Here is a 27830-nt window from a genome sequence, read left to right on the forward strand (position 1 = left end):
ACATGCATAGATGATGGGTATGGACTCCAGACAATGCTTGGAGATTATACTGAGTGATACAGACGAGCGGGCAGCACGTCTCTCTCTACTCCAGATCGCTGAGGAAGGTTACCTGCTCTTACTGTCATGCTCAACATTACAATACAAAACATACATACTATACAAACATGTCACGGCCCATGGGACAGAAGGTCCTAATGGAAGCCAGTTCAGTTTTATAGACAAAGTCAACTGTAGATAAGCCTACAGTAGACTCAATCAATCAATTAGTCAATGTTGGAGCAAAATATGTTCAAGGTGGAAATTACAAACTTCAGAAGCCTTTTAAAACTTTAAATACACTACACGTTTGTCATTTCCTGCATTGCAGGAAAGTGCCTTTGCAACAGGTTGATCAAATTAAGATCTTACATCTGTATAAACCCTTACAAAAAAGGAAACAATTCAAGTGAAAAGCATAATTTGCTCAAACTGAGCTTTAATTTTTGTTGGATGTTTTCAGTGCATTTTGAACGCATTCCGAAAATTTGATTTAAAAAAATGTTGCACTGAAATTTCAAATTTTACTGACAGCGCTAATTGAATAGACTATATATACAAAGGTATGTGGACAACCCTTCAAATGAGTTTCTGACAGGTGTATATGCAATCTCCATAGACAAACATTGGCAATAGGGGTGGTAGGTAGCCTAGTGGTTAGAGCACTGGGCCAGTAACCAAAAGGTTGCTAGAACAAATCCCTGAGGTGACAAGGTAAAAAATATGTCCTTCTGCCCCTGAACAAGGCAGTTAACCCACTGTTCCTAGGCAGCATTGTAAATAAGAATTTGTTCTTAACTGACTTGCCTAGTTAAATAAAGGTTACATTTTTTTAAATAGAATGGGCTTACTGAATAACTCACTGACTTTCAATGTGGCATTGTCATTGGATGCCATCAAACTTCTGCCCTGCTAGAGCTGCTGCGGTCAACTGTAAGTGCTATTATAGTAAAGTGGAAACTTCTAGGAGCAACAACGGCTAAGCCACAAAGTGTTAGGTCACAGAACGGGACTGCTGAAGCGTGTAAAAATCATCTGTCCTCAGTTGCAACACTCACTACCGAGTTCCAAACTGCCTCTGGAAGCAACGTCAGTACAAGAACTGGTCATCGGGAGCTTCATGAAATGGGTTTCCATGGCCGAACAGCCGCAAACAAGCCTAAGATCACCATGTGCAATGCCAAACGTCGGCTGGAGTGGTGTAAGGCTCGCCACTATTGGACTCTGGACCAGTGGAAACACGTTCTCTGGAGTGATGAATCACGCTTCACAATTTGGCAGTCAGACAGACAAACCTGGTTTTGGCAAATGCCAGGAGAACACTACCTGGCTGAATGCATAGTGCCAACTGTAAAGTATGGTGGAGGAGGAATAATGGTCTGGGGCTGTTTTCATGGTTTGTGCTAGTGTAACAGTTTAACTTTAGTCCGTCCCTTCGCCTCGACCCGGGCGCGAACCAGGGACCCTCTGCACACATCAACAACAATCACCCACGAAGCATCGTTACCCATCGCTCCACAAAAGCCATGGCCCTTGCAGAACAAGGGGAACCACTACTTCAAGGTCTCAAAGCGAGTGACGTCACCGATTGAAACGCTATTAAAGCGCACCACCGCTCACTAGCTAGCCGTTTCACATCGGTTACACTAGATCCCTTAGTTCCAGTGAAGAGAAATCTTAACCCTACAGCATACAATAAAATTCTAGACGATTCTGTGCTTCCAACTTTGTGGCAATAGTTCGGGGAAGGCCCTTTCCTGTTTCAGCATGACAATGCCCCGTGCACAAAGCGAGGTCCATACAGAAATGATTTCTCAAGATCGGTGTGGAAGAACTTGTCTGGCCTGCAAAGAGCCCTGACCTCAACCCCATCGAACACCTTTGGGATGAATTGGAATGCTGACTGCGAGCCATGCCTAGTCGCCCAACATCAGTGCTCAACCTCACTAATGCTCGTGTGAACTTGCAATTCCACAAATGAACATGACATTTTCACATGAGAAAGTTTTTCACGTGAAACTGCCATTCACATAAAGTGAAAACAAGTTTTTCTCCTTACATGTGAAAGGGTGGTGTTAACATGTGAACTCTAAATTTAATACATGTGAAAATATAGTTTCAGATGTGAATTTAAGCTCAACATGTGAAAACAGCTATTTCACGTGAAAAAGTGATTTCACATGTGAAAATTAGATGTTCACATGTGAAACTGCAAATTTGACATGTTTTTTTGTTGTTGTAATGGTGGGCCCAAATGCTATTCTTTTAGGGCACAAAAGTACAGTACAGGGATAGAAAGATCTGTACTGTATGAGCACAAAGGCCATCTGATGTTAACCACGTGTGTGTATGTGTTCCTCCCTCCCTGTGGCTTGTCTGCAGCGGAGAGGTGAGTGTGTTCCTCCCTCCCTGTGGCTTGTCTGCAGCGGAGAGGTGAATGTGTTCCTCCCTCCCTGTGGCTTGTCTGCAGCGGAGAGGTGTATGTGTCCCTCCCTCCCTGTGGCTTGTCTGCAGCGGAGAGGTGTATGTGTTCCTCCCTCCCTGTGGCTTGTCTGCAGCGGAGAGGTGAATGTGTTCCTCCCTCCCTGTGGCTTGTCTGCAGCGGAGAGGTGTATGTGTCCCTCCCTCCCTGTGGCTTGTCTGCAGCGGAGAGGTGAATGTGTCCCTCCCTCCCTGTGGCTTGTCTGCAGCGGAGAGGTGAATGTGTTCCTCCCTCCCTGTGGCTTGTCTGCAGCGGAGAGGTGTATGTGTTCCTCCCTCCCTGTGGCTTGTCTGCAGCGGAGAGGTGTATGTGTTCCTCCCTCCCTGTGGCTTGTCTGCAGCGGAGAGGTGTATGTGTTCCTCCCTCCCTGTGGCTTGTCTGCAGCGGAGAGGTGTATGTGTCCCTCCCTCCCTGTGGCTTGTCTGCAGCGGAGAGGTGAATGTGTTCCTCCCTCCCTGTGGCTTGTCTGCAGCGGAGAGGTGTATGTGTTCCTCCCTCCCTGTGGCTTGTCTGCAGCGGAGAGGTGAATGTGTCCCTCCCTCCCTGTGGCTTGTCTGCAGCGGAGAGGTGAATGTGTTCCTCCCTCCCTGTGGCTTGTCTGCAGCGGAGAGGTGTATGTGCACCATGCAGACTGGCACCCAGATGACCAAACTGAAAGGGAATATGCGGCTGGTCAGGTTCTTCTACCTGGATGAACACAAGTCCTGCATCCGCTGGACGTCCTCCAGGAAGCAAGGCTTAAAGTGAGTCACACAAGGAATGTTTCAGATAGGGTTTCAGCCTAGTACTTGAGGAATACTCTTGTATTTCCACTTTGTCTACATGCAACCATTTACCAGTCCAATTCCATACTCAATGTGCAAATGACGATACTGCATGTGTGTATTAGCTACCACCTAATTACTCATATAGATTAGACCAGAATGATATGTTATGTTTAGTATGGTTACATAAGACAGAAGGTTAGTTAAGGCAGAAATGAAAGGATGGTGTGTTGGTTGGGGTGGATGGGTAGGTGTATAACAGGAACATCTAGCAACCCAAAGGTTGTGTGTTTGAATCTCATCACGGACAACTTTAGCATTTTAGATGATTAGCTTACTACTTTTTAGCTACTTGCAACCCTTTCCAGAACCCTAACCTTAACCCTTTAACCTAAATCCTAACCTTAACCATAACCTTAACCCCTAACCCTAAGCCCTAGCCTCGCTAACGTTAGCCACCTAGTTAATGTTAGCATTAGCCACCTAGTTAACGTTCGTACAACAAATTGGAATTCGTAATAATCATACGTATTGCAAATTCGTAACATATTTTACAATTTGGATTTCGAAACATATCATACGAAATGAATGATGGACATCCACAAATTAATACGTACCATAACATATCATAATCATTTGAATGTCCTGGATTTTTGTTTACTATGTTACATCTATTCCTGAGTCCGGGTTGATGAAATCGGTTATTACAGATCATTTACTGCTGTATTATTATTTTTATTTTCTTTACCTTTATTTAACCAGGTAAGTCATTGAGAACACATTCTATTTTACAATAACGACCTGGATTTCATTCCCGTTCATTTTAATGTTGTTTCTCCCCACTCCCAAATCCATCTATGAGGCGTGTGACGGAAAGAGATCTGAGATCTTCCAGCGCTATGCCGACAGCCGCTTTGACCCCAACTGCTGCTTCAGTATTTACCATGGCGACCATGTGGAGTCTCTTGACCTGGAGATGAGGCCCACACCTGGATTACTGGCCTGAATAACCCCATGGCTGGCATCAGTGCCGAAGACAGTCTGGCGAAGAGACAACGCAAAAGGGACCAATATCCTTTACTCTGTTACTGTGGAGCATGTCACTCGTAGGGCACCTGTAGCCTCATGAACAATTGGTGAATATAGACTATAGACCGCCCTAAAAGAGCAATGAATACACACATTTGACAAATAGAATAGGACCTGAATATCATCAGCCTGTGGTTCTTTGATTAGATTAGGATACTTACCAACATTAGTGAAAAATCATGTGTAGCAACACATGTAATTCCAGGGATGTCATGTCACATAGGATGCATTTTGATACACACTAAAAGTAATGTCTTGATGTCATTGGTCACTGGTCTCCGTGTCTCATCCTTAACTCTTATTCCACATGGTTACAACAAACCTTCTCAGAGGCAGACAAAAACGGGGATGGCAATTTGAGCCTTGGAGAGGTTCTTCAGCTGATCCACAAACTCAAGGTGAACCTACCCAGGCAGAAAGTCAGAGAGCTGTTTAAGATAAGATCATATTCAGATGATCCAAGATCTGGGGTATCTCAATGTTTCTCATTACAATACAGTAGTTTTACAGAAGATAATTATATTTATCATGTGGATAAATATATATAAAACAAAACCCAGCATCTCTTATAACTATTTTGGAAGAGCTTGCGTTTCAGGTTTCCTTACATGGTTCTGCACACAATGTACCCAGCAAATCACTGTCATAACTCATGAGGACGACCATAGCAGAATCACAAATTTCTTTCCATTAAACATCCTGGCTGGTAAATTTAGAGTCATTTCTATCAGTGAATGTAACAGATTAAAGGCCTATTATTATTATAAACAATTTGTATTGTGAAAACTAATGCAAATTGCTAATAATAGCATTTTACTCCCAACTGTAATATTATCTTTTAAAGAAAAGCAGTATTTTAAAAATGATTTTTTTTAAACAATAACAACAACAAATGACGTATGCCCCCGTCAGAAGACAGGTTGGGAACCACTGCCCTAGGAGACTTTAAAAGTCAGAAACAGGGTTTTACTGATGACAAGACTTTTCCAAACGGGTTTTATGGGTCAAAGATCCTGGCCTGACAACTTGATCTCCAATCCTAGCTTGGAGCTAGTATGAAGGATGTGATGTCGTGTGTCAGAGTTTCCTAGCCGTACCTTGAGAGAGCGCAGGTTGGTCGCTGTACAGGAGGAGCACGCTAGAGGAAGCCCAGGGGATAGAGTTTCCTAGCCGTACCTTGAGAGAGCGCAGGTTGGTCGCTGTACAGGAGGAGCACGCTAGAGGAAGCCCAGGGGATAGAGTTTCCTAGCCGTACCTTGAGAGAGCGCAGGTTGGTCGCTGTACAGGAGGAGCACGCTAGAGGAAGCCCAGGGGATAGAGTTTCCTAGCCGTACCTTGAGAGAGCGCAGGTTGGTCGCTGTACAGGAGGAGCACGCTAGAGGAAGCCCAGGGGATAGAGTTTCCTAGCCGTACCTTGAGAGAGCGCAGGTTGGTCGCTGTACAGGAGGAGCACGCTAGAGGAAGCCCAGGGGATAGAGTTTCCTAGCCGTACCTTGAGAGAGCGCAGGTTGGTCGCTGTACAGGAGGAGCACGCTAGAGGAAGCCCAGGGGATAGAGTTTCCTAGCCGTACCTTGAGAGAGCGCAGGTTGGTCGCTGTACAGGAGGAGCACGCTAGAGGAAGCCCAGGGGATAGAGTTTCCTAGCCGTACCTTGAGAGAGCGCAGGTTGGTCGCTGTACAGGAGGAGCACGCTAGAGGAAGCCCAGGGGATAGAGTTTCCTAGCCGTACCTTGAGAGAGCGCAGGTTGGTCGCTGTACAGGAGGAGCACGCTAGAGGAAGCCCAGGGGATAGAGTTTCCTAGCCGTACCTTGAGAGAGCGCAGGTTGGTCGCTGTACAGGAGGAGCACGCTAGAGGAAGCCCAGGGGATAGAGTTTCCTAGCCGTACCTTGAGAGAGCGCAGGTTGGTCGCTGTACAGGAGGAGCACGCTAGAGGAAGCCCAGGGGATAGAGTTTCCTAGCCGTACCTTGAGAGAGCGCAGGTTGGTCGCTGTACAGGAGGAGCACGCTAGAGGAAGCCCAGGGGATAGAGTTTCCTAGCCGTACCTTGAGAGAGCGCAGGTTGGTCGCTGTACAGGAGGAGCACGCTAGAGGAAGCCCAGGGGATAGAGTTTCCTAGCCGTACCTTGAGAGAGCGCAGGTTGGTCGCTGTACAGGAGGAGCACGCTAGAGGAAGCCCAGGGGATAGAGTTTCCTAGCCGTACCTTGAGAGAGCGCAGGTTGGTCGCTGTACAGGAGGAGCACGCTAGAGGAAGCCCAGGGGATAGAGTTTCCTAGCCGTACCTTGAGAGAGCGCAGGTTGGTCGCTGTACAGGAGGAGCACGCTAGAGGAAGCCCAGGGGATAGAGTTTCCTAGCCGTACCTTGAGAGAGCGCAGGTTGGTCGCTGTACAGGAGGAGCACGCTAGAGGAAGCCCAGGGGATAGAGTTTCCTAGCCGTACCTTGAGAGAGCGCAGGTTGGTCGCTGTACAGGAGGAGCACGCTAGAGGAAGCCCAGGGGATAGAGTTTCCTAGCCGTACCTTGAGAGAGCGCAGGTTGGTCGCTGTACAGGAGGAGCACGCTAGAGGAAGCCCAGGGCATATGGCCACCGCTGAAAATAACAGATGGCTGTCGTTGTAAAACTGTATGTGTTCAGCATTATGCTCCAGTAATCCATGCTGAGACACTTTGAGTGCAGTGTGTTCCATTACATTACCTGTCTTCTGTCTATCTTAACTCCTCATGTCAAACACAGTGTTGTTTTGTGTCAGTCAGTGGCTGAGCAAGTAGAATGTGTATTAGTAGTTGTGTTCTTTAGAGGATTTGTTTTCTGTGTTTATCTTAGACAAACAGTGACATAAATCTAACCAGCAGCAAAAGCACTGTCCCAATCTAACCCTAACCCTAACCCTAAACCCAACTCTTCTTACCCTAACCCTAACCCTAAACCCAACTCTTCTCTGTCATGTTTTGTCATTGATTATCATGTCTTGTCCTTGTGCTTCCCTTCTATTCGTTTCCCTCTGCTGGTCTTATTTGGTTCTTTCCCTCTTTCTATCCCTCTCTCTCCCCCTCCCTCTCTCCCTCTCTCGCTCTCTCTCTCTATCGTTCCGTTCCTGCTCCCAGCTGTTCCTCATTCTCCTAACTACCTCATTTACTCTTTCACACCTGTCCCCTATTTTGCCCTCTGATTAGAGTCCCTATTTCTCCCTCTGTTTTCCGCTTCTGTCCTTGTCGGATCCTTGTTTGATGTTTGCTGTTCTGTGTCCTTGTTCCGCCCTGTCGTGTTTTTGCCTTCATCAGATGCTGCGTGTGAGCAGGTGTCACCTAAGATATATCCAGGAGTACCGTTTTGTTTAAGACTGGAATAAAGACTCTGTTTATGTTAAGTCGCTTTTGGGTCCTCATTCACCAGCATAACAGAAGGATCCGACCAATAATGGACCCAGCGACTACGGATTCTCGCAACACTGCCATCAAGATCCAGGGAGCAATGCTCGGCAGACACGAGCAGGAATTGTCTGCTGCTCGTCATGCCGTTGAGACCCTGGCCGCTCAGGTCTCCAACCTCTCAGGACAGTTTCAGAGTCTTCGTCTCGTGCCACCTGCTACTTCCTGGTCTTCCGAGTCTTCGGAACCTAGGGTTAATAACCCACCATGTTACTCTGGGCAACCCACTGAGTGCCGCTCCTTTCTCACCCAGTGTGATATTGTGTTTTCTCTCCAGCCCAACACATACTCAAGAGAGAGAGCTCGGATCGCCTACGTCATATCACTCCTTACTGGTCGGGCTCGGGAGTGGGGCACAGCTATCTGGGAGGCAAGGGCTGAGTGTACTAACGATTATCAGAACTTTAAAGAGGAGATGATACGGGTTTTTGATCGTTCAGTTTTTGGGAAGGAGGCTTCCAGGGCCCTGGCTTCCCTATGTCAAGGTGATCGATCCATAACGGATTACTCTATAGAGTTTCGCACTCTTGCTGCCTCCAGTGACTGGAACGAGCCGGCGTTGCTCGCTCGTTTTCTGGAGGGACTCCACGCTGAGGTTAAAGATGAGATTCTCTCTCGGGAGGTTCCTTCCAGCGTGGACTCTTTGATTGCACTCGCCATCCGCATAGAACGACGGGTAGATCTTCGTCACCGAGCTCGTGGAGGAGAGCTCGCGTTAACGGTGTTCCCCCTCTCCGCATCTCAACCATCTCCTTCCACCGGCTCAGAGACTGAGCCCATGCAGCTGGGAGGTATTCACATCTCGACTAAGGAGAGGGAACGGAGAATCACCAACCGCCTTTGTCTCTATTGCGGTTCTGCTGGACATTTTGTCATATCATGTCCAGTAAAAGACAGAGCTCATCAGTAAGCGGAGGGCTACTGGTGAGCGCTACTACTCAGGTCTCTCCATCAAGATCCTGTACTACATTGTCGGTCCATCTACGCTGGTCTGGTTCGGCTGCTTCCTGCAGTGCCTTGATAGACTCTGGGGCTGAGGGTTGTTTTATGGACGAAGCATGGGCTCGGAAGCATGACATTCCTCTCAGGCAGTTAGGGAAGCCCACGTCCATGTTCGCCTTAGATGGTAGTCTTCTCCCCAGTATCAGATGTGAGACACTACCTTTAACCCTCACAGTATCTGGTAACCACAGTGAGACCATTTCCTTTTTGATTTTTCGTTCACCTTTTACACCTGTTGTTTTGGGTCATCCCTGGCTAGTATGTCATAATCCTTCTATAAATTGGTCTAGTAATTCTATCCTATCCTGGAACGTTTCTTGTCATGTGAAGTGTTTAATGTCTGCTATCCCCCCTGTTTCTTCTGTCCCCTCTTCTCAGGAGGAACCTGGTGATTTGACAGGAGTGCCGGAGGAATATCATGATCTGCGCACGGTCTTCAGTCGGTCCAGAGCCAACTCCCTTCCTCCTCACCGGTCGTATGATTGTTGTATTGATCTCCTTCCGGGAACCACTCCTCCTCGGGGTAGACTATACTCTCTGTCGGCTCCCAAACGTAAGGCTCTCGAGGATTATCTGTCTGTTTCTCTTGACGCCGGTACCGTGGTGCCTTCTTCCTCTCCCGCCGGAGCGGGGTTTTTTTTTGTTAAGAAGAAGGACGGTACTCTGCGTCCATGCGTGGATTATCGAGGGCTGAATGACATAACGGTTAAGAATCGTTATCCGCTTCCCCTTATGTCGTCAGCCTTCGAGATTCTGCAGGGAGCCAGGTGCTTTACTAAGTTGGACCTTCGTAACGCTTACCATCTCGTGCGCATCAGAGAGGGGGACGAGTGGAAAACGGCGTTTAACACTCCGTTAGGGCATTTTGAATACCGGGTTCTGCCGTTCGGTCTCGCTAATGCTCCAGCTGTCTTTCAGGCATTAGTTAATGATGTACTGAGAGACATGCTGAACATCTTTGTTTTCGTTTACCTTGACGATATCCTGATTTTTTCACCGTCACTCGAGATTCATGTTCAGCACGTACTCCAGCGCCTTTTAGAGAATTGTCTCTACGTGAAGGCTGAGAAGTGCGCCTTTCATGTCTCCTCTGTCACATTTCTCGGTTCTGTTATTTCCGCTGAAGGCATTCAGATGGATCCCGCTAAGGTCCAGGCTGTCAGCGATTGGCCCGTTCCTAAGTCACGTGTCGAGTTGCAGCGCTTTCTCGGTTTCGCTAATTTCTATCGGCGTTTCATTCGTAATTTCGGTCAAGTGGCTGCTCCTCTCACAGCTCTGACTTCTGTCAAGACGTGCTTTAAGTGGTCCGGTTCCGCCCAGGGAGCTTTTGATCTCCTCAAGAAGCGTTTTACGTCCGCTCCTATCCTTGTTACTCCTGACGTCACTAAACAATTTATTGTCGAGGTTGACGCTTCAGAGGTGGGCGTGGGAGCCATTCTGTCCCAGCGCTTCCATTCTGACGATAAGGTCCATCCTTGCGCTTATTTTTCTCATCGCCTGTCGTCATCGGAACGCAACTATGATGTGGGTAACCGCGAACTGCTCGCCATCCGCTTAGCCCTAGGCGAATGGCGACAGTGGTTGGAGGGGGCGACCGTCCCTTTTGTCGTTTGGACTGACCATAAGAACCTTGAGTACATCCGTTCTGCCAAACGACTTAATGCACGTCAAGCTCGTTGGGCGTTGTTTTTCGCTCGTTTCGAGTTCATGATTTCTTATCGCCCGGGAAATAAGAACACCAAGCCTGATGCCTTATCCCGTCTCTTTGGTTCTTCTGTGGCTTCTACCGACCCCGAGGGGATTCTCCCTGAGGGGCGTGTTGTCGGGTTGACTGTCTGGGGAATTGAGAGACAGGTAAAGCAAGCGCTCACTCACACTGCGTCGCCGCGCGCTTGTCCTAGTAACCTTCTGTTCGTTCCTGTCTCTACTCGTCTGGCTGTTCTTCAGTGGGCTCACTCTGCCAAGTTAGCTGGCCACCCCGGCGTTCGGGGTACGCTTGCTTCTATTCGCCAGCGGTTTTGGTGGCCTACTCAGGAGCGTGACACGCGCCGTTTCGTGGCTGCTTGTTCGGACTGCGCGCAGACTAAGTCAGGTAACTCTCCTCCTGCCGGTCGTCTCAGACCGCTTCCCATTCCTACTCGACCATGGTCTCACATCGCCTTAGACTTTATTACCGGTCTGCCTTCGTCTGCGGGGAAGACTGTGATTCTTACGGTTGTCGATAGATTCTCTAAGGCGGCACATTTCATTCAATCAATCAATTTTATTTTATATAGCCCTTCGTACATCAGATAATATCTCGAAGTGCTGTACAGAAACCCAGCCTAAAACCCCAAACAGCTAGAATGCAGGTGTAGAAGCACGGTGGCTAGGAAAAACTCCCTAGAAAGGCCAAAACCTAGGAAGAAACCTAGAGAGGAACCAGGCTATGAGGGGTGGCCAGTCCTCTTCTGGCTGTGCCGGGTGGAGATTATAACAGAACTATGCCAAGATGTTCAAAAATGTTCATAAGTGACAAGCATGGTCAAATAATAATCATGAATAATTTTCAGTTGGCTTTTCATAGCTGATCATTAAGAGTTGAAAAACAACAGGTCTGGGACAGGTGGCGGATCCATAACCGCAGGCAGAACAGCTGAAACTGGAATAGCAGCAAGGCCAGGCGGACTGGGGACAGCAAGGAGTCACCACGGGCGGCAGTCCCGACGCATGGTCCTAGGGCCCAGGTCCTCCGAGAGAAAGAAAGAGAGAAGGAGAAAATTAGAGAGAGCCAAGATTTTCAAAATGTTCATAAATGACAAGCATGGTCAAATAATAATCAGGAATAAATCTCAGTTGGCTTTTCATAGCCGATCATTAAGAGTTGAAAACAGCAGGTCTGGGACAGGTAGGGGTTCCATAACCGCAGGCAGAAGAGTTGAAACTGGAATAGCAGCAAGGCCAGGCGGACTGGGGGCAGCAAGGAGTCACCACGGCCGGTAGTCCCGACGTATGGTCCTAGGGCTCAGGTCCTCCGAGAGAAAGAGAGAAGGAGAAAATTAGAGAGAGCCAAGATTTTCAAAATGTTCATAAATGACAAGCATGGTCAAATAATAATCAGGAATAAATCTCAGTTGGCTTTTCATAGCCGATCATTAAGAGTTGAGTTCCCCTCGCTAAGCTTCCTTCCGCTAAGGAGACGGCACAAATCATCATTGAGAATGTGTTTAGAATTCATGGCCTCCCGTTAGACGCCGTTTCAGACAGAGGTCCGCAATTCACGTCACAGTTTTGGAGGGAGTTCTGTCGTTTGATTGGTGCTTCCGTCAGTCTCTCTTCCGGGTTTCATCCCCAGTCTAACGGTCAAGCAGAAAGGGCCAATCAGACGATTGGTCGCATATTACGCAGTCTTTCTTTTCGTAACCCTGCGTCTTGGGCAGAACAGCTTCCCTGGGCAGAATATGCTCACAACTCGCTTCCTTCGTCTGCTACCGTGCTATCTCCGTTTCAGAGTAGTCTTGGGTACCAGCCTCCTCTGTTCTTGTCCCAGCTCGCCGAGTCCAGCGTTCCCTCCGCTCAGGTTTTTGTCCAACGTTGTGAGCGCACCTGGAGGAGGGTCAGGTCTGCACTTTGCCGTTACAGGGCGCAGACTGTGAGAGCCGCCAATAAACGTAGGATTAAGAGTCCTAGGTATTGTCGCGGTCAGAGAGTGTGGCTTTCCACTCGTAATCTTCCCCTTACGACAGCTTCTCGCAAGTTGACTCCGCGGTTCATTGGTCCGTTCCGTGTCTCTCAGGTCGTCAATCCTGTCGCTGTGCGACTGCTTCTTCCGCGACATCTTCGTCGCGTCCACCCTGTCTTCCATGTCTCCTGTGTCAAGCCTTTTCTTCGCGCCCCCGTTCGTCTTCCCTCCCCCCCCCCCCCGTCCTTGTCGAGGGCGCACCTATTTACAGGGTACGGAAGATCATGGACATGCGTTCTCGGGGACGTGGTCACCAGTACTTAGTGGATTGGGAGGGTTACGGTCCTGAGGAGAGGAGTTGGGTTCCATCTCGGGACGTGCTGGACCGTTCGTTGATTGATGATTTCCTCCGTTGCCGCCAGGGTTCCTCCTCGAGTGCGCCAGGAGGCGCTCGGTGAGTGGGGGGGTACTGTCATGTTTTGTCATTGATTATCATGTCTTGTCCTTGTGCTTCCCTTCTATTCGTTTCCCTCTGCTGGTCTTATTTGGTTCTTTCCCTCTTTCTATCCCTCTCTCTCCCCCTCCCTCTCTCCCTCTCTCGCTCTCTCTCTCTATCGTTCCGTTCCTGCTCCCAGCTGTTCCTCATTCTCCTAACTACCTCATTTACTCTTTCACACCTGTCCCCTATTTTGCCCTCTGATTAGAGTCCCTATTTCTCCCTCTGTTTTCCGCTTCTGTCCTTGTCGGATCCTTGTTTGATGTTTGCTGTTCTGTGTCCTTGTTCCGCCCTGTCGTGTTTTTGCCTTCATCAGATGCTGCGTGTGAGCAGGTGTCACCTAAGATATATCCAGGAGTACCGTTTTGTTTAAGACTGGAATAAAGACTCTGTTTATGTTAAGTCGCTTTTGGGTCCTCATTCACCAGCATAACATTCTCACCCTAAACCTAATCCTAAACCCTAACCCTAAACCTAAACGTAAACATGAACATTTTATTTCCATTTTCAGGGAGCAGACACAGACGATAACCAGTGTTTGTTAGCGTTTGAAGAATTCTGCACCTTCTATAAGATGATGTCTACGTGCAGATGACCATGTCTGGTTCATGGAAATTGAACAGAAGGTAAAACTGAATTAAAGCAGAATATGTAAGATATTTTTTACATTCTTCAGTCATTATTGCTCTCTCTTTTCTTTTCTTCTTTTTCTGTGTGGTAGATGGTGGGTGTCACCATAGATTATTGTCTGGAGATAATGGGTCAGTTTGAGCAATGTGCTCAAAACCTACAGAATATAGTTCTGGGCATCGATGGTAATGATTTTCATGACACAAGCACTTGTAACTTAAGTATCACAGCCCACAGAAATATCAAAATACAAAACAGAATGTCAATGACAGAAAGGTCACGCGTCACAATTCTTGCATAAGGTTTCACCAACCTGCAGGGGATATCTTTAACCCAGACCACCATCATGTGCACCAGGACATGACCCAGCCCTTGTGTAACTACTTCATAGCCTCGTCCAACAACACCTACATGACAGGGGACCAGCTTCTGTCTGAGTCCAGGGTAGACATGTATGCCAACGTGCTCCAGGCTGGCTGTCGCTGTGTGTAAGGTAAGCTTAGGCACTATCCTGACCCTTTAACTGCCTCCCCACTGAAAACATTGCAGTGCTGTTCTCTTACTAGTACATACCATCCTCATCACTCACTTTATCTCTCACTCGATCACCCGATCACTCACTCACTCACCCGATCACTCACTCACTCACCGTGTCTCTCAGTGGACTGCTTGGATGGACCAGACAGGGAATCTATTATTTATCATGGCTACACACTGACATGCAAGATCCTCCTCAAAGACTTCATTGAAACCAATAACAAATATGCCTTTACAAAGAATCAGTAAGTACCTTCATTTTGTCACCATATCCAGCCCAGGTATAGATAGCAATAGCAAACCATTCATGGGCAACTCACTTTATATTCCAATATGTTGAGACCTTAGAGATAGTTAGAGGATGCAACATTGTATCTGTCCCGTTCTGGCGTATGTGAGAGCATGTGCAGCACCATTGAGGCCATCTCCATTTTGAAGTAGTTCATTTTCGTCTTCTACTACTTTTATGAGTTGGTAAACAAACTGAACTCATGTACACTGCCACGTAGAGTGTGTTGTTTGAACAGGTATAAAGCAAAGGTTGGCGATTTACTGCCACCTCCAGATGTGGGGAATGTTTGCTCAAAAGTATAATTCATTGGCTGATCACTCCTGATGACCTGGATGGAATTATGTGATCCTTCCTTAACCCATAGGATGTCCAACCCAGTTGACTACTTCAAAATGGTGAAAGTCCTCAATGGCACTGCATGCTAAAACACTAGAGTATCTATCTCTATGGTTGTGTCATACATCCCCAGGTACCCAGTTATCCTATCCATAGAGAACCATTGCACAGTGCCCCAGCAGAAGAAGATGGCTGAGTCTCTGATGGAGGTACTCCAGGACAAGGTGGACCTGTCTACGGTCAATATGAAGGAATTCAGAAAGCTGCCCTCCCCAGAGCTCCTGAAAAGAAAAGTTCTAGTCAAGGTAGAGCCATCTTTTCTTTGGCAATTTGTTGTTCAACCAATGTAAGCACTCAGTCATTTTTATAGCGATAATTTCCAAATCATGAAATGTTACCCCAATAAATATAACATTACTGAACATCTTCTGTTGAAATAATAAGGTAGGGAAAGAAGCTCCCAGCTAACATTGATGGTGATGCAGAGGTAGGGGATGTGTCGAATGAAGACAGTGGGGAAGAGGAAGATGAGAATGAAGATGACATCCAGATGAACACAGATGTAAGACTGTTACTACTGTTTAGGCTAAAATAGACTGAGGGCAAAATATACATGTTTAGAGTAAAAATATCCCAGGACATTTGTTGTGTTCCTTAAGTCCCTCTAGGTGGCATAATAGCCCAATTTCTGGAACGTTTTCAGTTGATTGCTGTTTTGCAGTGTATGGGGGGGATCTGGCTGAGACAGATCCCCTCCCATCTGGCATGGACTAATAAAGTAGCTATGTCTTATACCACATGATACTATCAGGTGCTCTGTCATAAGATGATGCTGAAGCCATTGGGTATTCCATCAGACAGTGAGATAGCGGATGGCTGATAGCTGATAGTTGGTGGCTGATTGTTTCTGCAGGGAGTCTTGCTTGGCTACCCAAAGTCCTTGCTCCAGCCAAACGCTCCGCCATGCCCACATACATTAGTTTCTTCTCCGCAATGAGTCTGGATTTGATTACCTCCCAGACGATTTCTAGAATTCAGACACATTCTAACATTCTAACAGTTCTGATTGGTCCCAGAAACCGATGGGTTGGGCCAGGGCCAGAACATGCTTGGGTAAAGCGGCATTTTGAAAACGTGTCATTGGCTTTGATACTTTGAATGGTTAGCGATAGTCCAATTGCTGATGACTTTGTTTTGTACAACAGCCCATTTTGATGTCATCACAAACGACATCAATGATGGCAGTCTCAGACTGAAGTATGCAGCGAACAATGAGCATTAATTCAGTTTAAGTCGTCAGGCCATCTAGAATCTGGAATATGTTTTACTATTTCAGGGCAACACAGCTGGTACTGCAGATGAGCCCAAACCCTAGAAACGCAGGTATATCATGGGCAGCTTCAAACGCAAGGTCAGCTGATTCTCTCATACAACTCCCTCCCTCCCCACCCAGTCTTCGCTTCACCACACCACGCTTTCCAATCATGTTTATGCAAATTAACATCTCTCCTCTTCACCATTCCCTCCAGCATGCAAATTATTCTTTCCTCACCAGCACAAATGCAAATCACAAACTCCCTTCACCACCTTTACTAGTGTGTAAATGTAGTCATTATCATCATTCACTCTTAGAAAAAAAGGTACAGAATTGTACTTAAAAACTTCTTGTCAATAGGGGGGCGCTGTTTTCACTTTGGAAAAAATCGTGCCCAAATGAAACGGCCTCGTACTCTGTTCTAGATCATACAATATGCATATTATTATTACTATTGGATAGAAAACACTCTCAAGTTTCTAAAACTGTTTGAATTATATCTGTGAGTAAAACAGAACTCATTTTGCAGCAAACTCTCATACAGAAAGTGAAAAATCTGAAAACGAGGCTCTGTTTCAGGGCCTGCCTATTCACCTGGCTTTTATTTATCGATATGCATGCACTTCATACGCGGAATGGGGTGTCTAGCTTGATCTGAGGCCGAACAAGAGCTTTTGGAGTGACAGGTCCGGAATTTTCTTTGTCTTAGAAGGCGCGCGGCGGAGCTCGACACTGTCTTCTGAAAAGCGTTCGGTTTACACGCCGAATATCTCCGACTCTGATTTTATTTCATACATATGATAATAACATCATAAAGTAGGTTTTTTCAACCAAGTTTTATCAGTTTATTCAACGTTTATTGGGACTTTTGGAGTTTTCCGTTCTTTGCGTCAAGAGAGGATGGGAATGTTAGCAACCTTGGCTAGCATTGTGGCGCGAATTTAACAGAAGAAATGGACATTCTATATCCAAACAACGATTTATTCTGGACCAAGGACTCCTTGTACAACATTCTGATGGAAGCTCAGCAAAAGTAAGAAAACATTTATGATGTTATTTCGTATTTCTGTGTAAAATGTTGAGTCCTATTCTCCGCCGTTTTGGTGAGCGCTGTCTCGCAATAACGCAAGCTGTATGTTATGGTATTAAGTTATTTTTAAAAATCTAACACGGTGGTTGCATTAAGAACCAGTGTATCTTTAATTTGCCATACAACAAGTATTTTTATGTAAAGTTTATGATGAGTTCTTTGGTCAGATTAGGTGAGTGTCCAAAATATCTCCGGAGATTCTGGTGAATCGATGCTACGTATTCACAATGTATAATCAGGATTTGGAGCTCTAAATATGCACATTTTCGAACAAAACATAATTGTATTGTATAACATGATGTTATAAGACTGTCATCTGATGAATTTGTTCAAGGTTAGTGATTAATTTTATCTCTATTTTGTCGGTTTTGTGCAAGCTATTTTTGTAGGGAGTAAATTGCGTTGTGTGTTTGGCTACTGTAGTGAGCTAATAGAAATATATATTGTGTTTTCGCTGTAAAACACTTAAAAAATTGGAAATATTGGCTGGATTCACAAGATGTTTATCTTTCATTTGCTGTACACCATGTAGTTTTCATAAATGTTTTATGATGAGTATTTATGTATTTCACGTTGCTCTCTGTAATTATTCTGGCTGCTTTGGTGTTATTTGTGATTGTGGCTGCAATGTAAAACTATGATTTATACCTCAAATATGCACATTTTCGAACAAAACATAAATGTATTGTATAACATGTTATAAGACTGTCATCTGATGAAGTTGTTTCTTGGTTAGTGACTAATTTTATCGCTATTTTGTCCGTTTTGTGAAAGCTACCTATGCGGTGGAAACATGGTGAAAATATGCGGTTGTGTGTTTGGCTATTGTGGTTAGCTAATAGAAATACATATTGTGTTTTTGCTGTAAAACATTTAAAAAATCTGAAATTATGGTTGGATTCACAAGATGTTTATCTTTCGTTTGCTGTATTGGACTTGTGATTTCATGAAACTTATATTATATGATATCCCTGTCCCGTTAGGCTAGGCTATGCTAGTCAGCTTTTTTGATGAGGAGGATCCCGGATCCGGGATGGGTATTAAGTAAAGTTAAAGGGGTACAAACACTTGTCACTATAGTGGTGCCCTGTAAGGTGTATCCATTGTACCATTATTTATAGGTACATAATTGTACCGTTGCAGTTCGTCCTTAAAAGAGCAAATAGTTTACCTTAAGGGACAAGATAGTACCTTTCTTACATATTGTCCACAGGTACAAAACCTCTACAGCCTACATTTGCTCTCCTGTGTGATTCCCTGGCAGTGTTCTACCGCTCTAACATCTTTCCATGCTCTGGTTAGAATACAAATGTCCCCTTCTGGAAGACCCTTGTTGCACTAAACGCTGACTGTTCATATCTTACATTTAGAGGGGGGGAACAGAAGGTCATGTGTACAACAACAAGTAAATCCAATCAAATGTGACATACTATTATCAAACCATTTACTTTAACTTTGAAAATGGTGTGTTAGATTGACCCCTGCATCCAGCTATGTCTGCCCATCCCCTATTCGCCCTCAGGAAAGGGAAGACAATGAGGTTATCCCGAGTCCTGTTTGACCTCGTTAAGTACACCAAGGCTGACTGGGTCCATGACATTGAAACACAAGGTGGGGAGGAGTATCCATTTTCAGACAAAATAATTTATTCCTCATTCAACATGCACAGCGATATCACAAGTTCTTTCAGCATGGGAGTCTTTCTACCTCCTGGTTGTCAGTGGGTGTGAACCTACAGAAATGTGGTTTTCTGGTTGGCAGTGTACAGTATATGACCAGTTGGCAAGTGTCTTCCCTCAATGAGAGCATTGTGAACCAGATCATGGCTCTGAAGCCAGCTCATTTGGTGCGCTTCAACCAGAGACAACTGATACCGTGTGGACCCCAGCAACGTCAACCCACAGCCTTCCTGGAACACATGATGTCATATGGATAAGAGACCCTGCTCATACAATACCTTAAAAGTGCTTTGCTTTTTGCAGGCATTCAACAAGGCAATTTAGAGGCAAACATCTAAACGCACTGCCTTGTTCATACTCCAAAATGTATTTCCTGTGGTTTATCTTATCTTATATTTTCAGTAGCACTGAATTACCAAACAGAGGGACGCACGCATGCTTGAACTGAACAGAGCCAAGTTCTCAAACAATGGCAAATGTGGATACTTGCTGAAGCCCCTTATGAATAGAGGTGGGTACTATTAGAAAACACAGGTAGCTGCCACTAGCTGTATAGTTGAGGCCATATAGTTACGCAATAAGGCCAAAGGGGGTGTGGTATATGGCCAATATACCACCGCTAACGGCTGTTCTTAAGCACAATGTAAAGCAGAGTTCCTAGATACAGCCCTTAGCCATGATATATTGGCCATTTGTACCACGGGTGGGTCTAATCCTGAATGCTGATTGGTTAAAAGCTCATTCCTGTCACTACTTCAGCACTCCTCTCCTTGTTCGGGTGGCGTTCGGTGATCGACTTCACAGGCTTTCTAGCCATCGCTGCTCCATTTCTCATATATCCATTTGTCTTGTCTTGATTCCATACACACCTGGTTTTCATTTCCCCAATTAAGCTACTTGTATTTAACCCTCTGTTTCCCATCATGTTTTGTGTGTAATTGTTTCATGTTGCTGTGGTGTCTTTTTACGCGCTTTACTTTTGTTATGTTCCGTGTTTTTGAGCGCATTTGATTTATGTTGTGCTCTAGTTTTGGAACTTTAATAAAGTGCGCCTGTTTACATCACGCTACTCTCCTGCACCTGACTTCGCCTCTTTTACACAGGCTGACAATTCCAGCCAGGGTCTATTCCACAAGTTACCACTGGCTAAATCTATGACGTTAAAATGCCTATTTACCTATTTTCCATCTGACTGCGCAATCCACTCTCTCATCAGCCAAGGCAGGGAAGTTATGAAGATCTCCATTATAATAAGCATGTAGACATTATCTCACATTTCTTTTCATTTACTTTTCATCAGCGGAGATTTCTATCAACCTTGCTGTCTGTCTCTCCGACATTTGCAATATTGTTTTAATATTCAAATTCGTTCTTCAGCTGTCCCATAGTAATGAACATGTAGGGGTAGGGACGAGTATCACGTTTCAGGTAAGACCCATATGCAGACAACATCGAAGTAACACCAGTTTATTAATCCAACAGGGGCAGGCAAAAGACAAGTCAAGAGCAGGATCAGGGTCAGGGTAGGCAGAGGTCAGTAATCCAGACAGGTGGGGCAAAGGTACAGGACGGCAGGCTCAGGGTCAGGGCAGGCAGAGGTCAGTAATCCAGATAGGTGGGGCAAAGGTACAGGACGGCAGGCTCAGGGTCAGGGCAGGCAGAGGTCAGTAATCCAGATAGGTGGGGCAAAGGTACAGGACGGCAGGCTCAGGGTCAGGGCAGGCAGAGGTCAGTAATCCAGATAGGTGGGGCAAAGGTACAGGACGGCAGGCTCAGGGTCAGGGCAGGCAGAGGTCAGTAATCCAGATAGGTGGGGCAAAGGTACAGGACGGCAGGCTCAGGGTCAGGGCAGGCAGAGGTCAGTAATCCAGATAGGTGGGGCAAAGGTACAGGACGGCAGGCTCAGGGTCAGGGCAGGCAGAAAAGGTCAACACCGGGGGGAAAAATGCAGCTACTGTTGTTATTCTGTCTCCACTGTTTGACGTGACTGTAAAGTAGCCGTAGTTGGCTAGTTGGCAAGCAAGGGATAAGAACGTTGCCAGCCAGTATGCCAATGGAACATTTAGAACAAACAACTGGGTCGCGTCCATAGATACAGAACAAAAAGACTGAACGACTGGGTCGCATCTCTGGCAACCAAACCGATAGAACGAACGACCAGCCGGCTTGGGTAGCAACCCTAGATTTGTGTTGGGACTATATCTTGTGGAAGGATGAAATAGTATGAATAAATTAATCAAATTAATGTTTTTACTTAAAATCTGTCAATCATTATTTGAATATGTTCGTAACCTGTTGTATAAAAGTGATAATGCCCTCGAAGCCACTGTTTGGCACGTTTGCCAATTTATCCTCCAAACACCGGCTTCGAGGGCATTATCACTTAAATACCACAAACCCCTGAGGAGCCTTATTGCTATTATAAACTGGTTACCAACGTAATTAAAACAGTAAAAAAAAAAAATGTCATACCCATGGTATACGGTCTGATATACCACGGCTTTCAGCCAATCAACATTCAGGGCTCAAACCACCCAGTTTATAATTGTACTTATAAACTGGGTGGTTCGAGCCCTGAATACAGCCGTGGTGTATCAGGCCATATACCACGGGTATGACAAAACTTTTCTTTTTACTGCTCTAATTACGTTGGTAACCAGTTTCTAATAGCAATAAGGCACCTCCGGGGTTTGTGATATATGGCCAATATACCACGGCTAAGGGCTGTATCCAGGCACTCTGTGTTGCGTCGTGCTAAGAACAGTCCTTAGCCGTGGTATATTGGCCATATACCACACCTCCTCGTGCCTTATCGCTTAATTAAAGCATATGACCAAACTGATTATAAAGTTTAACACTAGAAATATACAGCAGCTGCTTCTTGAGCTAAGAGTTTGCTGGCTGAATGTCACCTTCTGTGTTGCCCAGGTTTCTTTAACCCTACAGTGGAGGACCCTCTGCCAGGACAAAAGAAGACTCAGCTGGTGCTGAAGATCATCAGTGGGCAGCAGCTGCTGGTGGATTGAGGGGAGGTGAGACCTATCTGACAACCTCAATTGACCTCTTTTTTTTATTGAACCTTTATTTTACCAGGCAAGTCAGTTAAGAACAAATTCTTATTTACAATGACAGCCTACACCGGCCAAACCCAGACGACGCTGGGCCAATTGTACACCACCCTATGGGACTCCCAATCACAGCCGGTTGTGATACAACCTGGATTTGAACAAGGGTATCTGTAGTGACACCTCTAGCACTGAAATGCAGTGCCTTAGACCGCTGCCCCACTCGGGAGCCCAAGGATACTACAAGGCATTTAGTCTTGTCACTCGTGTGTTGTATGTGAAGATGGTTCTTCTTTGTTGTTGTTGTTGTAGATGATTGATCCTTTTGTAGAGGTGGAGATTATTGGTCTGCCTATTGATTGCTGTAAGCAGCAGACAAGGGTGTTGGATGATGTTGATGAGCATTGACCTGACCAACCTTTTAATGCAGAGGGCTAAATCAGGGTCACACGGTGTGTGATAGTCTTAAACAAATTTACTTTGAAACAAAAGTATATATCACACACACATGGTTATGGGCTTAAAAAATGTAGACACCTCTACCATGTCAGATATAGAGTTGAAACGTATTCAATTTTAAGTTTGCATCCCAATATTACACTTTATATACAGTACATAACAGAAGACTGAAATACTGTATAACAAAACTGTTTGACATAGAGACACTGGATTTTTGGCGTTTAGACTAAATTTATGTTTATTAATTATGAAATTATAACAAATATGAATAACATTCCACCCATGAGGCAACTGCATCATTTGACTGCAGGAAAGGGCTCTATTTCAACAGCTATTTATTTTCTGTAATTTATTTGAAGAAGATGCTCATTCAAGTAAGCATTTTGATGTTCTATTACATTTCTGTTGAATGAAAAGCACGTAAAATGTTGTGGAAATGCAATTGAGGTTAATCGTCTTGTTCTTTCCCTGTGCCATTGCAGGTTTCAACCCCATGTGGGAGGAGACCCTGGTCTTCACCCTTCACACATCACAGATTGCACTGGTGCCTTTCTAGGTTTTTGACCGTGATTATTGGACAGAGGACCATAGCCTTCATCAGCATGATGCCAGGTAAGGTAGCTGGAGATATTATTTCATGAAGTAATCAAGTCTCTACTTCATCAGACAGAAGACATTTGGATCGTCAGCATATCAAGTGTGGATACCAGGAGAGCAGCGGGAACTGCAGCATGTTGCTGACGCCTGCAAGCATAGCCTTCTCCACAGAGGGGCTCAGAGTTAACCACTAAAGCGAGCTCACAGGGCGCCAATTCTGGAGGAGGAAATCCAGGGTGATTCTCCGAAGGAGAGGAAAAGGAAGGGCCTCTTCATCTGCATGTCATCCACCCTCCAACTCTGGGGCGTCCAACGCGTGCATCACAGCAACAAGCCCAGAGCCGGAGGATGTTTTTCAGTCGTCTCAGCCACAGAGTCCAGAACCAGAGATCCAAATGCAGCCGTTTCAGGCAGCCTGACCAGATCTGGAAGGACCAGCCTGAGTCTTTCCATGCTTTTGAGCCTGAGTGGCCTGACCCACCTGAGATTGAGGACAGAACAGGAAAACCATTGATAAAGCTTATCAGTGAACCTGCAGCCCAGGCTGTGTCAGAACATCTGAATCAGCCCCAACACCACACACAGCTCCAGCCCCATCCCCAGCTCCACCACCAACCTCAGTCCTTGCCTCAGCCCCAGGCCCAGTCCCAGTTTCACCCCGAGGTCATTCTCCAGACCCAACACCTACCAAATCAAATCAAATTTTATTTGTCACATACACATGGTTAACAGATGTTAACGCGAGTGTAGCGAAATGCTTGTGCTTCTAGTTCCGACAGTGCAGTAATATCTAACAAGTAATCTAACAATTCCCCAACAACTACCTAATACACACAAATCTAAAGGGGAGAATGAGAATATGTTCATGTAAGTATATGGATGAGCTATGGCCAAGCGGCATAGGCAAGGTGCAATAGATGATATAAAATACAGTATATACATGTGATATGAGTAATGTAAGATATGTGAACATTATTAAAGTGGAATTATTTAGATTGCATTGTATATAGTTGTAACAAACGTCGTCGGGAGAAGGAGAAGAGGACCAAGGTGCAGCGTGGTAAGTGTTCATATTTTAATCAATCAACTGAACACTGAACAAAACAACAAAAACGACAAACGAACAGTTCTGTAAGGTGACGACACACACTAAACAGAAAATAACTACCCACAAACACAGGTGGGAACAGGATACCTAAGTATGGTTCTCAATCAGAGACAACGATATACAGCTGCCTCTGATTGGGAACCAAACCAGGCCAAACACATAGAAATACAAAACAAGGACAACATAGACCACCAGACATAGAATGCCCAACCAAACTCACGCCCTGACCAACCAAAATAGAGACATAAAAAGGATCTCTAAGGTCAGGGCGTGACAATAGTGACTAGTGATCCATTTATTAATGCTAGATGTTATTGTATAATTTCTGGAAGACTGGAGAACCATTGAGAATTATTCCCATAGGGCAGCGTCCGAGAAACAAACGTTTTTGGTTTCCGCTGGGAGTGTATGGATGAGGAGTTGTTGGAAACGGAGTGATTCATTAATGTGAGTACCTAAGATTTCGTACGTTATATATTGATTCTGTGAAGACATGAACAAAAAAAGAATGATAAATGTTATGTGTGTATAATCGATTACTAGAGATTTGATAAAGTAAATACTGGGAAAATAATAAGGTGCAACTTAAACAACTCATACATAGACGTACCTAGTGTCTTTATGGATAATTTGACAGACATAAGGTTAAAAGCATTATATGAATGTCTAAACGCTTATGTTATTTTTTCCGTCAGGGTAATACATTCAGAGAAAATTGCCCCTAATAGGCTGACCACACCGCTCGCGTTGCTTGCACGAGCATTGCAAAATAAATTTAGAGATGTATGTTATTCAATTATTGCACCCACACCGCTCGCGCGCGCCAACGAGGGTCTACGTTGCCAAGGTCTAAAATAGAAATCAGTTCTATTTCTGACACAGAACCCAAACCGGCTGCACACATGCACACATGGGCCATTGTGCGCCATCGTACATAAATATATTTTGTCCCCCTACACCAAACGTGACCACGACACACAGGTTAAAATATCAAAACAAACTCTGAACCAATGACATTAATTTGGGGATAGGTCGAAAAGCATGAAACAGTTATGGCAATTTAGCTTGCACTTGCTAGCTAATTTGTCCTATTTAGCTAGCTTGCTGTTGCTATGTAATTTGTCCTGGGATATAAAAATTAGGTTGTTATTTTACCTGAAATGCATAAGGTCCTCTTATTGTCCTCCGACAATTAATCCACACATAAAACGGTCAACTGAATCGTTTCTAGTCATCTCTCCTCCTTCCAGGCCTTTTCATCGTTGAACTTATATGGTGATTGGCATCTAAACTTTCATAGTATTACCACGACGACCGGCAACAGTTCGTCTTTCAATCACTCACGTGGGTATAACCAATGAGGAGATGGCACGTGGGTATCTGCTTCTATAAACCAATGAGGAGATGGCACGTGGGTATCTGCTTCTATAAACCAATGAGGAGATGGCACGTGGGTATCTGCTTCTATAAACCAATGAGGAGATGGCACGTGGGTATCTGCTTCTATAAACCAATGAGGAGATGGCACGTGGGTATCTGCTTCTATAAACCAATGAGGAGATGGCACGTGGGTATCTGCTTCTATAAACCAATGAGGAGATGGCACGTGGGTATCTGCTTCTATAAACCAATGAGGAGATGGCACGTGGGTACCTGCTTCTATAAACCAATGAGGAGATGGCACGTGGGTACCTGCTTCTATAAACCAATGAGGAGATGGCACGTGGGTACCTGCTTCTATAAACCAATGAGGAGATGGCACGTGGATACCTGCTTCTATAAACCAATGAGGAGATGGCACGTGGATACCTGCTTCTATAAACCAATGAGGAGATGGCACGTGGATACCTGCTTCTATAAACCAATGAGGAGATGGGAGAGGCAGTACTTGCAGCGTGATCTGCGTCATAGGCTGACCACACCGCTCGCGTCGTAAAATAAATTTAGGAATCTATGTTATTCAATTATTGCACCCACACTGCTCACTCGCGTCAACGAGCGTCTGCGTTGCCAAGGGCTAAAATAGAGTCATTCGCATTTAAAAAGTTTAAAATGATAAACATTCAACATTGGAAAAACTGTCAATGAAAAATTATTTGTGCTGCGCTCAAAACAACTATTAACTCGGAACTGCAAAAACTTGACCAGTGAATTCAAGACAACTGGGAAGTCGTGAATTAATGAGCTGCGACTGGGAAAATAAGATTTTAACGGTCAGCCAACTCGGAATTGTAAATCTGACCTCTTTCTAGAGCTACGACCTGAAAATCAATGACGTCATCATAATTCAACCTTATTTTTTTCAGTTTCCAGTTGTTTTGAAAATACCATAACTCCAGAGAATGCAAGACTTTGATGACAAAATTTACCCACGAAAGACCACCGCACCACCTTCCTTTTCAAATGAGTACAGCACAACAAGGTGAGTCCAAAAATGTATTGTATGCTTCTGCATAAATTATGTAATATTCCAGGGAGATATGTATACTGTAGCTAAGAAAGTAATACTAAGTATATGTTGTGTAGTAAGATGTTAGTAGCCCATGTGCCTCAAGTGGCCAGTGATTGGGTCTCAATGTAGGCAGCAGCCTCTCTGAGTTAGTGATTGCTGTTTAGCAGTCTGATGGCCTTAAGATAGAAGCTGTTTTTCAGTCTCCCGGTCCCAGCTTTGATGCACCTGTACTGACCTCGCCTTCTGGATGGTAGCAGTGTGAACAGTCGGGTGGTTCATATCCTTGATGATCTTTTTGGCCTTCCTGTGACATCGGGTGCTGTAGGTGTCATGGAGGGCAGGTAGTTTGCCCCCGGTGATACGTTGTGCATACTGCACCACCCTCTGGAGAGCCTTGCGTTTGAGGGCGGTGCAGTTGCCGTACCAGGCGTTGATACAGCCCGACAGGATGCTCTCAATTGTGCATCTGTAAAAGTTTGTCAGGGTTTTGGGTAACAAGCCAAATTTCTTCAGCCTCCTGAGGTTGAAGAGGCGCTGTTGCGACTTCTTCACCACACTGTCTGTGTGAGTGGACCATTTCAGTTTGTCTGTGATGTGTACGCCGAGGAACTTAAAACTGTCCACCTTCTCCACTGCTGTCCCTTCGATGTGGATAGGGGGGTGCTACCTCTGCTGTTTCCTGAAGTCCACGATCATCTCCTTTGTTTTGTTGACGTTGAGTGAGAGGTTGTTTTCCTGATACCACACTCTGAGGGCCTTCACCTCCTCCCTGTAGGCTGTCTTGTCATTGTTGGTAATCAAGCCCATTACTGTTGTGTCATTTCCAAACTTCATGATTGAGTTGGAGGCGTGCATGGCCACACAGTCATGGGTGAACAGGGAGTACAGGAGGGGGCTGAGTATGCACCCTTGTGGGGCCCCAGTGTTGAGGGTCAGCGAAGTGGAGATGTTGTTACTTACCTTCACCACCTGGGAGCGGCCTGTCAGAAAGTCCAGGACCCAATTGCACAGGGCGAGGTTGACACCCAGGGCCTCCAGCTTGATGATGAGCTTGGAGGGTACTATGGTGTTGAATTCTGAGCTGTAGTCAATGAACAGCACTCTTACACATGTATTCCTATCCTCCCCTGTCAGAGTCAGACGGACCCTGGAGACCCCAGCCAGCCAACTCCCCTGCAGTACATTAAGGATCAAGGCCCACTCTCGCAGTGTTTTATGGAAGCCACACGCCTCGCCACTCTCCCCGGCGGTTAACCGCAGGGCTGCTGTGCACTGGCAGCTTCAGACTCACCCCCCCCCCCCCCCCCA

At 45.5% G+C, this 27830-nt stretch overlaps 1 pseudogene; it reads left to right on the forward strand.

Annotated features, from left to right (window-relative positions):
- The first annotated feature begins 13 nt into the window (after positions 1-13).
- On the forward strand, positions 14-27776 carry LOC129851565 (1-phosphatidylinositol 4,5-bisphosphate phosphodiesterase eta-2-like; annotated as a pseudogene).
- The last annotated feature ends 54 nt before the right edge of the window (positions 27777-27830 follow it).

Source organism: Salvelinus fontinalis, chromosome 3, assembly GCF_029448725.1.
Source record: "Salvelinus fontinalis isolate EN_2023a chromosome 3, ASM2944872v1, whole genome shotgun sequence".
NCBI classification, from domain to species: Eukaryota; Metazoa; Chordata; class Actinopteri; order Salmoniformes; family Salmonidae; genus Salvelinus; species Salvelinus fontinalis.